The following is a 14,068-nucleotide window of genomic DNA, read 5'->3' as shown; positions in this document are numbered from 1 at the left end:
AAAGTGCTATACAGAAAATGTTTCAGGTAAGTGTAGACTAATTACAAACCAGTATAAATTTCCACTCACAACATTTGATGAGCATATGAGCATAATTTGTATTATCATGGAGACTAGTCAAAATGGGTCTTAAAAAGTGGGCTTCTTTAAGAGGCTGAGGGGTAGGGGCATAAGGGAGATGTTGGTCAAAAGTACAAACTTCCAGTTATAAGATGAGTAAGTTCTGGAGATCTAAACAGGATAGTGATTATAGTTAATAATATTGTATTATATACTTGAAAGTTACACGATGGTGGTAATTATTTTGCAATATATAAGTGTATCAAATTAACATGTTGTACACCTTAAACTTACACAATGTTATAGGTCAATTATATCTCAATAAATCTAGGGGAAATTATTATACCTTAAATATATCCAATTTTTATTTGTAGAAAGAAATTAGTCTTCTTTAGTAGCCTGATCTACATTATGCTCTTAGAGAAATTATTGCCTCTAACTGCACATGTTCAAAGGGTTTGGTATTTTGGCTGTATGTGTACAATGACAGACCTGAATGGAAAATCATATGTAGGCAAATATGATTTATATATGCAATATTTACTCTCTTATTGTAAACAAAATAGGTACTCATTCTTTAAGAGCTATCTTAACATCTATCTCCCTTTCTATATTTATTTCTTCATGTAGAAAATATTAAACATCTTCTATGTGTCAGATACTGTGCTAGAAAATCTGTGACAACATAAGATATGCCATCACAAAAGCAGATAATTAAACAAGTATGTTTTGCTATGACAGAAGATTAAGAGGTGATATAAGAGTGATAGCAGGGCATCTGACCCTAATCTAGGGATCAGAAAAGATCTTCCTAAGGAAGTACTGTTAAAACTGAGAAGATCCTGAGCAGATCATATTCAACTAATGCTAAATACAGCATGGTTCGACCATAAAGTTTAAGCAGGACAGAGGGAAGAGACGAGGCTAAAAGGGTAAGTCAAGGTCTAATCACAGGACTCTTCAGAAGCCATTTAAAGAGTATGGACTTAATCTTCAGGGGAATGGTAATCTATCAACACATCATTTTTGTAGTTTAAGATTATTCTGGCTATGGTAGAGAATCAATCAAGTAAAATAAAACTGGAGAGAGACAAGTTATATAATTTGGGGTAGGAGATAATGATGGCCTGAACCAAAGTGGTGGCAGTAGGAATGAAGGGAAATGGATAGACACCAGATATACTTTTTAGTTAGAAGGAATAGGATTTGGGGACTAAATGTAAGAAATGAGGTAAAGAGAAATGTCAGGGTCAAGGTTTATTCATAACCTCCTAAATTATTATAGATTTCATTTTGACAAATCAATATACTTTCATCACATGCTCCGTTGCATTGTCATTAATCCATTTCATGTGTATATGTTTAGTTTTTATAAAATAGCCAGAAAATTGTGAGAAGGAAGACTCATCTGACGTTCATTCTTTGTCCTCTTATAATGTGCTTAACTTTGAGCAAAGTTATTATAAATGAATAAATGGGAAATAAACTAAAAATTGTACTTTTCTTTCATATATGGTGTCATAACATTGATATAAACTTTGTTTACATCAGTTACCAGACATTATTAATTAGGATATACAGTCTAATTTTCTTCAGTGTTTTCTTGCCAACACATTTAATTGATCTTTGCAATAAGAATATGAAAACCAGAATACAAAGAAGCTCTTAATCTCTCTACCATTTAGTTGATAAAATCAACTTAAGCCAAAAAAAAATTCATTTATAATTCATTAATCAAGTAATGGATTAACGTATGTTAAATACAACCATTAATAGTCATTTAACCTGGGCTAACCAGTTAAAACTAATAGACACCTATTTTTTAGAAAACTATTGCTCTATGAAAATAAATATTTATTCATACAGTACGCTTACACATAGCAATGTTATTAAGGTACTCTTATAAGAGGAAGGCACAATGTCTCTACATTTTCCCTAGCAAGTCTATCTAACAAAGGTTTGATTAAAAGCAATGAAGAACAACCAGAATATAGCAAAAGAACCCCTTGGTTTGAATGAGGAAATAACTAAAAGGGTCAAATAAATTTAAAAACGTTGTCTATTTAATTATTTGCTAAACATCAGACCATCCTGAATAATAAAGGATCAGCATCTTAAAAACAGTAAGAGCTTTATAATAATGATCACATATTTAGCTCTCACTTTTTATGTCTCAGGGACTATGCAATCCAATGCCCTCATTTTACAGATGAGGTAACTGAAATTTAGAGAAATTAAATGATTTGTCTAAGACCAGCTAGAAGCAGAGCCAAGGCCAGAATTCAAAATTCTTGTCTCCTAGTTTCAAGGTTTTCCCCAATATAAATCACTATGTCACTGAGTGAAGTAAGTCAGACAGAGAAAGATAAATATATATCACCTACGTGTGGAATCTAAAAAAGTGTACTCACAGGGAACTCTACTCAGTGCTCTGTGGTAACCTAATTGGGAAAGAAATCTAAAAAAGAGTGGATATATGTATACATATACCTGATTCACTTTGCTGCACAGCAGAAACTAACACAACATTGTAAAGCAACTATACTCCAATAAAAAAATAAATAAATGAATTTAAAAAGGGTACAAATGAACTTGTCTACAGAACAGAAATAGAGTTACAGATGTAGAAAACAAACTTATGGTTACCAGGGGGTAAGGTGGGGGGTGGGGAAGAGATAAATTGGGAGATTGGGATGGACATATACACACTACTATGTATAAAATCTATAACTAATAAGGACCTACTGTATAGCACAGGCAACCCTACTCAGTACTCTGTAATGGCCTATATGGCAAAGGAATCTATAAAAGGATGGATATATGTATATGTATAACTGATTCACTTTTCTGTACACCTGAAACTAACACAATATTGTAAATCAACTATACTCCAATAAAATTTTTTTAAAAAATGAAAAAATAATAAATCACTATGTCTTTTCATTGTCTTTGTAATAATATATTTTATCTTCAAATTAAAAAAACTTTCATTTTAACAGTTTCATATGTTTTTGTTAGATTGAAAAACATAGTAAATATTTCAGAAAAATATCCATAAGAATCAAAAGTTGTTTATTAAAGTTTTTATCATAAAGCATTCTTTTATCATATTTATTTAAAGATAACTTATATCACATGGCCAGGCCCCACAGCAGGTCTGGAGACAAGCCTTGCCCACCAGTGTGCTGCAGCAGTAGCCACAGCACCTGCACAAAAAGAATTTCCAAACAAGAATTTCTACCCAGCAAGGTTATCATTCAGAATTGAAGGAGAGACCAAGAGTTTTCCTGATAACCAAAAGCTAAAGGAGTTCATCAGCACTAAACCAGCTCTATAAGAAATGGTAAAAGGACTTCTTTAAGCTGAAAAGAAATGGCATTAACTAATAATAAGAGAACATATAAAAGTAAAAATCCCACTGGAAAAAGTAAATATATAATAAAGGTGGTGGATGAGTCAAGTGTAAAGCAAGTATGAAGGTTAAAAGGCAAAAGTATTAAAATTAACTAAAATTACAACAATTAGTCAAAGGATGCATTAAAAAAAGATGTAAAATGTGTCATCAAGAGTATAAAATATTGAGTGGGGGAGTAAATAAAAAGATAAAGCTTTGGAATGTGTTCAAATTTAAGTTACTACGAACTTAAAAAAGGTCACTATTTACATAAGATGTTATATGTGAACCTCACAGTAACCACAAAGAAAAGCCTATAGTAAATACACAAAAGAAATTGCAAAAGGAATCTAAACATAGCACTAAAGAAAACCACCAAAACACAAGGGACAAGAAAAAGAGAAGTAAGAAACAGAGAGGAACTACAAAACAGCCAGAAAGCAAATAACAAAATGGCAATAAGTACATACCTATTAATAATTACTTTAAGTGTAAATAGACTAAATTCATCACTCAAAATTCACCACATAGAGTGGCTGAATAGATAAAAAAACAAAATTCACCTATATACTGCCTACAAGAGACTCACTTCAGAAGGACACACACAGACTGCAAGTGAAGGGATGGAAAAAGATATTTCATGCAAATGGAAATGAAAAGAAAGCTGAAGTAGCTATCCTCATATCAGACAAAATAGACTTTAAAACAGAAAAATAAAAGACAAAGAAAGGCATTACATAATGATAAAGGGGTCAATCCAGCAAGAAGATATAACACTTATAAGTATATATGCACCCAATGGAGGAGCATCAAGATATATAAAGCAAATATTAACAGACTTTAAGGGAGAAATTTAAAGCAATACAATAATAATAGGGAATTCTAACATCTTACTTACATCAATGGATAGGTCATCTGGGTAGAAAATCAATAAGGAAATGTTGGACTTAAATAACACATTAGACCAGACAGACTTAATAGACTTTCTATCCAAAAGCAGCACAAAACACATTCTTCTCAAGTGCACATGAAATATTCTCCAGGATAGATCACATATTAGGTCACAAAATAAGTCTCAATAAATTCAAGAAGACTGAAATAATATCAAGCATCTTCTCTGACCACAATGGTATGAAACTAGAAATCAATCATAAAGAAAAAAACGGGAAAACCCACAAAAACATGGAGATTAAATTACATAGAGATTAGATTACATCCCACTGAACAACCAGTGGGTCATCAAAGAAATCAAAGGAGAAATCAAAAAATACCTACAGACAAATGAAAACAGAAATATGACATACCAAAATCTATGGGATGCAGCAAAAGTGGTTCTAAGAGGGAAGTTCATAGCAATATAGGCCTTCCTAAAAAAAACAAGAAAATTCCCCAATAAACAATCTAAGTACACCTAAGGGAAATAGAAAAAGAACAAATGAAGCCCAAAATTAGTAGAAAGAAGGAAATAATAAAGATCAGAGGAGAGGTCTGCTTCTGTTTTTGTTATATTCACTAGTTTGTTGTATATTTTTGATTCCACATATAAGTGATATCACACAGTATTTGTCTTTCTCTGTCTGACTTGTTTCACTTAGCATAATGCCCTCCAAGTCCATCCATGGTGCTGCAAACGGCAAAATTTCATTCTTTTTCATGGCTGAGCAGTATTCCATTGTGCGTATATACATCTTCTTTATCCATTTATCTGCTGATGGACACTTACGTTGCTTCCATGTCTTGGCTATTATAAATAATGCTGCTATGAACTTTGGGGTACATGTATCTTTTCCAATTAGTGTTTTTTGCTTTTGTTTTTGGTTTTTTTGGGTATCTACCCAGGAGTGGAATTGCTGGGTCATATGGTAGTTCTATTTTTAGTTTTTTGAGAAACCTCCATATTGTTTTCCACAGTGGCTGCACCAATTTACATTCCCACCAACAATTTAGGAGAGTTCCCTTTCTCCACAACCTCACCAACATTTGTTATCTGTGTTCTTTTTGATGATAGCCATTCTAACAGGCATGAGGTGAAATCTCATCGTGGTCTTGATTTGCATTTCCCTGATGATTAGCAACGTTGAGCATATTTTCATGTGACTTTTGGCCATCTGCATTTCCTCTTTGGAAAAATATCTATTCAATTCTTCTGCCCATTATCTAATTGGGTTGTTTGTTTCTTTGATGTTGAGCTGTATGAGCTGTTTACATATGTTGGATATTAAACCCATTATCGGTCATCTCATTCATAAATATATTCTCCCATTCAGTAGGTTGTCTTTTCATTTTGTCTATTGTTTCCTCTGTTGTGGAAAGCTTTTAAGTTTAATTAGGTCCCATTTGTTTATTTTTGCTTTTATTTCCTTTACTTTAGAAGACGGATCCAAAAAAATATTGCTGTGATTTATGTTGTGTTCTGCCTGTGTTTTCCTCCACGAGTTTTATAATATCTGGTCTTAGATTTTGGTCTTTAATCCATTTTAAGTTGATTTTTGTATATGGTGTTAGAGAATGTTCTAATTTCCTTCTTTACATGTATCTGTCCAGTTTTCCTAACAACACTTATTGAAGAGACTGTCTTTTCTCCATTGTATATTACTGCCCCCTTTGTTGTAGATTAATTGACCATAAGTGTGTGGGTTTATTTCTGGGCTCTCTATCCTGTTTCATTGATCTGTGTCTGGTTTGTGCCAGTACCATACTGTTTTGATTACTGTAGCTTTGTAGTATAGTCTGAAGTCAGGGATCATGATTCCTCCAGCTCTGTTCTTCTTTCTCAAGATTGCTTCAGCTATTCAGGTTCTTTTGTTTTTCCATACAAATTTTAACAAAAAAGAAGCTGACTCACAGATATAGAGAACAAACTAGTTATGACCAGTGGGAGGGACAATAGAGGAGTGGAGTGGAGGTATAAACTATTGGGTGTAAGATAGGCTCCAGGATGTATTCTACAACATGGAGAATACAGCCAATATTTGGTAATAACTATAAGTGGAACATAACCTTTAAAAATTATATAAAAATAAAAATTTAAATAAATAAATAAAAATTTTTAAAAAGGACACATACACTCACACAAAGATCAGAGGGTAAATAAATGAAATGGAGACAAAAAAATAGAAAAGATAAAAGGGAAAAGAATCTGAAGCTGTATATCTGAAACTAACACCATATTGTAAATCAACTATAGTTAAATTTTTTTAAAAAACTCAATGAAACTAAGAGCTGTTTCTTTGAAAAGATAAACAAAATTAACAAACCTTTAGCTAACTAACTAAGAAAAAAGTAGAGGACTCTCATAAATAAAGTCAGAAATGAAAGAAGAGAACTTATAACTGATACTACAGAAATACAAAGGATCATAAGAAACTTTTATGAACAATTATACACCAATAAGTTGGATACCCTAGAGGAAATTAATAAATTCCTAGAAACATACAATCCTCCAAGACTGAATCATGAAGAAACAAAAATATGAATCAATTAATTACTAATAAGGAAACTTAAATGGTAATCAAAAATCTCCCCAACAACACAAGTCCAGGACCAGAGGGCTTCACTGGAGAATTCTACAAAACATTCAAATATTTAATACTTCTACTTCCCAAGCTCTTCCAAAAAACTGAAGAGGAAGGAAACTTTACAAACACATTTTGTGAAACCAGAATTACCCTGATACCAAAACCAGATAATAACACCACAAAAAAGGAAAACTACAGTCCAATATCCTTGATGAACACAGATGCAAAAAACCTTAACAAAATACTAGTAAACCAAATCAAACCATATATTAAAAGAATCATACACCATGATCAAGTTGAATTTATTCCAGGAATGCAAGGAGGGTTCAACATCTACAAAATAAACATGATACATCATATTAACAAAATTAAGGACAAAAATGATATAATCATCTCAATAGATGCAGAAAAAGCATTTAACAAAATTCAATACCCATTTATGATAAAAACTCTCAACAAAATGAGTATAGTAAGAATGTACCTCAATATAATAAAGACCATATATGACAAACCCATGGCTAATGTTATTCTCAATCATGAAAAATTGACATCTTTTCCTCTAAGATCAAGAAAAAGACAAGGATGCTCACTCTTGCCACTTCTCTTCAACATAGAATTGGAATTCCTAGCCACAGCAATTAGGCAAGAAAAAGAAATACTGAGCAACCAAATTGGAAAGAAAGAAGTAAAACAGTCATTATTTGCAGATGACATGATATTATACATAGAAAACCCTAAAGATGTCACCAAAAAAACCCATTAGAAATAATAAATAAATTCAGTAAAGCCACAGGATACAAAATCAAGATACAGAAGTCTTTGGCTTTTCTATTCACTAATAATGAGCTATCAGAAAGAGAAACAGACAAAATGTTCCCTTTTAAAATAGCATCAAAAAAAAAAAATACCTAGGAATAAATTTAACCAAGAAGGTGAAAGACCTGTACACCAAAAAGTGTAAGACACTGATGAAAGAAATTGAAGAATACACAAATAGATATTCTGTGTGCATGAAATGGAAGAATTAATACTGTAAAAATGTCCATACGACCCAAAGAAATCTACAGGTTCAATGCAAACCCTATCAAAATTCCAATGGCATATTTCACAGAACTAGAAAAAATAATTTTAAACTGTGCATGAAGGGACTTCCCTGGTGGTCAAGTCGTTAAGACTCCACACCTCCACTGCAGGGGGCATGGGTTCGCTCCCTGGTTGGAGAACTTAGATCCTGCATGCTGCACAGCATGGCCAAGTAAATAAATAAATAAAATGAAAATAATTTTTAAAAAATAAAATAAAATGTGCATGGAACCACAAAAGATCCCAAACAAGCAAAACAACCTTGAGAAAGAAAAAAGGTGGAGGCATCATGCTCCCTGATTTCAAACTATACTATAGTGTTCAAAACAGTATGGGTATCTGAAAATGAAATTAAGGGAACACTCCCATTTACCATTGCAACAAAAAGAATAAAATACCTAGGAATAAACCTAAGTAAGGCAACAAAAGACCTGCATGCAGAAAACTATAAGACACTGATGAAAGAAATTAAAGATGATACAAATAGATGGAGAGATATACCATGTTCTTGGATTGGAAGAATCAACATTGTGAAAATGACTCTACTACCCAAAGCAATCTACAGATTCAATGCAATCCCTATCAAACTACCACTGGCATTTTTCACAGAACTAGAACAAAAAATTTCACCATTTGTATGGAAACACAAAAGACCCTGAATAGCCAAAGCAATCTTGAGAAAGAAAAACGGAGCTGGAGGAATCAGGCTCCCGGACTTCAGACTATACTACAAAGCTACAGTAATCAAGACAGTATGGTACTGGCACAAAAACAGAAATATAGATCAATGGAACAGGATAGAAAGCCCAGAGATAAACCCATGCACATATGGTCACCTTATTTTTGATAAAGGAGGAAAGAATATACAATGCAGAAAAGAAAGCCTCTTTAATAAGTGGTGCTGGGAAAACTGGACAGCCACATGTAAAAGAATGAAATTAGAACACTCCCTAACACCACACACAAAAATAAACTCAAAATGGATTAAAGACATAAATGTAAGGCCAGAAACTACAAAACCCTTAGAGGAAAACAAAGGCAGAACACTCTATGACATAAATCACAGCAAGATCCTTTTTGCCCCACCTCCTAGATAAATGGAAATAAAAACAAAAATAAACAAATGGGACCTAATGAAACTTAAAAGCTTTTGCACAGCAAAGGAAACCATAAACAAGACCAAATGACAACCCTCAGAATGGGAGAAAATATTTGCAAATGAACCAACTGACAAAGGATTAATCTCCAAGATTTACAAGCAGCTCATGCAGCTCAATAACAAAAAAACAAACAACCCAATCCAAAAATGGGCAGAAGACCTAAACAGACATTTCTCCAAAGAAGATATACAGATTGCCAACAGACACATGAAAGAATGCTCAACATCATTAATCATTAGAGAAATGCAAATCAAAACTACAATGAGATATCATCTCACACTGGTCAGAACGGCCATCATCAAAAAATCTAGAAACAATAAATGCTGGAGAGGGTGTGGAGAAAAGGGAACACTCTTGCACTGTTGGTGGGAATGTAAATTGATACAGCCACTATGGAGAACAGTATGGAGGGTCCTTAAAAACTAAAAATAGAACTACCATACGACCCAGCAATCCCACTACTGGGCATATACCCTGAGAAAACCATAATTCAAAAAGAGTCATGTACCAAAATGTTCATTGCAGCACTATTTACAACAGCCAGGACATGGAAGCAACCTAAGTGTCCATCGACAGATGAATGGATAAAGAAGATGTGGCACATATATACAATGGAATATTACTCAGCCATAAAAGAAATGAAATTGAGTTATTTGTAGTGAGGTGGATGGGCCTAGAGTCTGTCATAAGAGTGAAGTAAGTCACATATATACAATGGAATATTACTCAGCCATAAAAAGAAATGAAATTGAGTTATTTGTAGTGAGGTGGATGGGCCTAGAGTCTGTCATAAGAGTGAAGTAAGTCAGAAGGAGAAAAACAAATACCATATGCTAACACATATATATGGAATCTAAAAAAAAAAAAAAAAAAAAAGTCATGAAGAATCTAGGGGCAGGACGGGAATAAAGATGCAGACCTACTAGAGAATGGACTTGAGGACACAGGGAGAGGGAAGGGTAAGCTGGGACGAAGTGAGAGAGTGGCATGGACATATATACACTACCAAATGTAAAACCGATAGCCAGTGGGAAGCAGCCGCATAGCACAGGGAGATCAGCTTGGTACTTTGTGACCACCTAGAGGGGTGGGATAGGGAGGGTGAGAGGGAGGAAGATGCAAGAGGGAAGAGATATGGGGATATATGTATATGTATAGCTGATTCACTTTGTTATAAAGCAGAAACTAACACACAATTGTAAAGCAATTATACTCCAATAAAGATGTTAAAAAAACCCAAAAACAGTATGGGTAATGGCACAAAAATAGACACAGATTAACGGAACAGAATAGAAATCTGACACATATATGTACAATTAATTTATGATAAAAAGCAAAGAACATACAATGGAGAAACTATAGTCTCCTCAATAAATGGTGCTGGGAAAACTGGCCAGCCACAAGCAAAAGAATGAAGCTAGACCACTATCTGACACCATACACAAAAATTAACTCAAAATGAATTAAAGACTTGAATGTAAGAACTGAAACCATAAAATTCCTAGAGGAAAACATAGGCTGTAATCTTATGGACATAAGTCTTAGCAATGTTTTTGTGGATTTGACTCCAAAGGCAAGGGAAACAAAAGCAAACATAAACAAATGGGACTATATCAAACTAAAAATCTTCTGCACAGTGAAGGAAACCATCAACAAAATGAAAAGCAACCTACTGAATGAGAGAAGATATTTGCAAATCATATATCTGATAAGAGGTTAATATCCGAAATATATAAAGAACTCCTCATACAACTCATCAACAACAAAAGAAAACAAGCAACCTGATTTGAAAATGGGCTGAGTAGCTGAATAGACATTTTTCCAAAGAAGACATACGGATGGCCAACAAGCACTGAAAAGATTTTCAGTATCACATCATTATTAGGGAAATGCAAACCAAACCACAATGAGATATCACCTCACACTTGTTAGAATGGCTATTACCAAAAAGACAAGAAGTGAAAAATGTTGGAAAGGATGTGGAGAAATGGAAACCCTCTTACACTATTGGTGGAACTGTAAATTGGTGCAGCCACTATGTAAAACAGTATGGAGATTCCTCAAAAAAATCAAGACTAGAATTATCACTTGGCCCAGCTATGCCACTTCTGGGTATTTAAGTGAAAAACATGAAAATACTAATTTGAAAAGATATATGCACCTCTCTGTTCGTTGCAACATTATTTACAATAGCCAAGATATGGAAGCAACCTAAGTGTCCATCAATGGATGAATGAATAAAGAATATGTGGTATATATACACAACAGAATACTACTCAGCCATGAAAAAGGGATGAAATCCTATCATTTGCAACAACATGGATGAACCTAGAGGGTATTATGCTAAGTCAAATAAGACAGAGAAAGACAAATATTGTATGATTTCACTCATATGTGAAAGACAAAACAAACAAACAAAATAAAACAAAAAATCAAACTCATAGATCCATAGAACAGATTAGTGGTTACCAGGGTGAAAAGGGTTGGTGGAGTGGGCAAAACAGATGAAGGGGGTGGATGGTGATGGATGGTAACCAGACTTGTGGTGGTGATCACTTTGTAGTGTATACAGATGCCAAATTATAACGCTATACCCATGAAACTTATATAATTAAAAAACTTATTTCAGACAGAGCCAGGCTACAGGCTCGGAGGGCCATGGTGGGCAAGGACCACCAGTGGCAGGGCAGCATCCTCCGCGTCATGCTCATTAGCACGAAGCAAACGCACGCGGCTCTGCAGGCGCCCAAGGCACGGGTGGGCAGCATGCTGGGGCTGCTCCTGTGGCTCGGATCCCACCCTCTTCCCCAAAGAACAACTTATTTCAGAGAATACCTCTGAAAACCTAAGTAATCTACTCTGTTTTATATAATACTGCTTTAAAAAGTGTAAAGTAGTTCACCTTTGAAAGTAATTTGGCAAAATGTATTACGATTCTTAAAAATATTCAAGCCTTTCTAGTATTTCCAGTTTGGAGAATCTGTACAAAGGAAATAAGGCAGATTGAGGTTTACGCACAAAGATGTTTGGTGCTACGTTATTAGAAGGGAAAAAATGGAAATAATAAGAGAAAGGTTAATTAAATTATGAGACAACAAAAATGTAATGCATTTGTAACCATTGAATGAAAGATGTTAATGACAAAGAAAAATGTGTATTGTAATAGAATATTAAATGAAAAACAAAAATACCAATATATTTATGTAGTACAGCCTCAGCTATGTAAAATATACACGGAAAAAAGCAGACAAAATATGAATTTTAAAAGATGGCCCCCAATATAACTTATCTTACAAATGTATACCTGCAGAGTTCATGGTTTTCTATAAAAATAGGAAATACTTTCTGAGTACTGTTTTAATAATTGAACACATACTCCTGTTCCCATGTGCTTCTTTCCACTAAAAATTACGTCTCAAATTTTAGTCTTTCTAATGTTTTACCCATATTTCTACTCCAATTTAATGAAAATATTCAAATCTACTTCTATTAGGCTATCTATACTTTAAAAAATAATTTTATGTGACTTGCATATCATTAACTATTTAGGCATGTGTTTGTTTTAACACTACTTATATTGGGCTCACACTGGTATAGACTATTTCTGGCAAATTAGCTCTCACACCAGTTTCAATGTTAATGAAAAAAAATGAAAGAATTTATGTGGAATGACTTTGTGTTACTATTTGTCTTAACTCGTCATTGTGGTATAATCTAAATTGATTTTTACGAACAGCAGGACAATGGGAAGCACTGAGAATTAGTGCAGATATTACTGATATTTTACTTCCAGTTCTTGGTTAATAAACAACTAAAAACTATCTTAAACTATCCATCTCTACCTAGTATTATATTATGAACATTTCCCTGAGTCATTAATTTTTTCTATAATAATGTTTAATGGTACTCTATCAAATAGAGGTACCACACTTTATTTATCCAATCCCCTATTCTTAGAGATTTCAGTTTTTTCCATTTTTCAATACTATAAATAATAGTGTAATGATATATTTGTGCATGTAGCCTTACACACACTGTCTATTTCCTTAGGATAAACTCCAATAAATAGACTTACTGGATCAAAAAGTATGAACATTTTTGAGCTTTTACATAAGAGTTGCCAAATTACCCTACAGAAAAGCTATATCCATTTACATTCTCCAAAAGAAAAGCCCTCTTTTCTCACTGTCTTGCCAGAACCAGGTATTATCACACAGACTTTATGTACGATAGTAGTCTCAATAAGTTAATATGAAAATAAAGGAAAACCAAGAATACATTAAGACAAAGGCTTAAATTAAACTAATTAAACTAAATAGAGTTATCTTTATAAGTTTTCTAACAACAACAAAAACCTAGAAAAAATAAACTTTCCTCTTTCTATGCTTATTGACAAGGATAAAACACTGTTCCTTAGGGAATATATCTAGGACTGTAAAACAAAACAACAACCTTTTGAAAGAAGTTACTAAAAGGTGGCAAAGACTAATTTAAAACAAACGTAATTATAAGTGTGAACTTAGTCTTTTTTTTTCTCTGCGACATGTGTGGAATAAATCAACCTACAGAGGGGAAATCCATCACTCAGCACGATGCTATTTTACTCATACAAAATATGGAACACACAAACATACAAACAGAAAGACAGAGTTTTTAGCCTTAGGAAATCTTTCAAATAGCAGATATAACGTCAACCAAGGAACCACTCAGGAGGACCACTAAGCCTCCCAAAATACCACGTGTAAAAAAAATTTTGTGTGTGTAAGTTTATTTTCTCCAAGCACCATTCATTCCAGTGCTAAGTAAATGGTGGAAAAACAAATTTAAAACGTACAGTGTGTTTGATCTTTAAA

Source organism: Balaenoptera ricei, chromosome 7 (assembly GCF_028023285.1).
Source record: "Balaenoptera ricei isolate mBalRic1 chromosome 7, mBalRic1.hap2, whole genome shotgun sequence".
Lineage (NCBI taxonomy): Eukaryota > Metazoa > Chordata > Mammalia > Artiodactyla > Balaenopteridae > Balaenoptera > Balaenoptera ricei.
Note: the sequence above shows the minus strand (reverse complement) of the source record.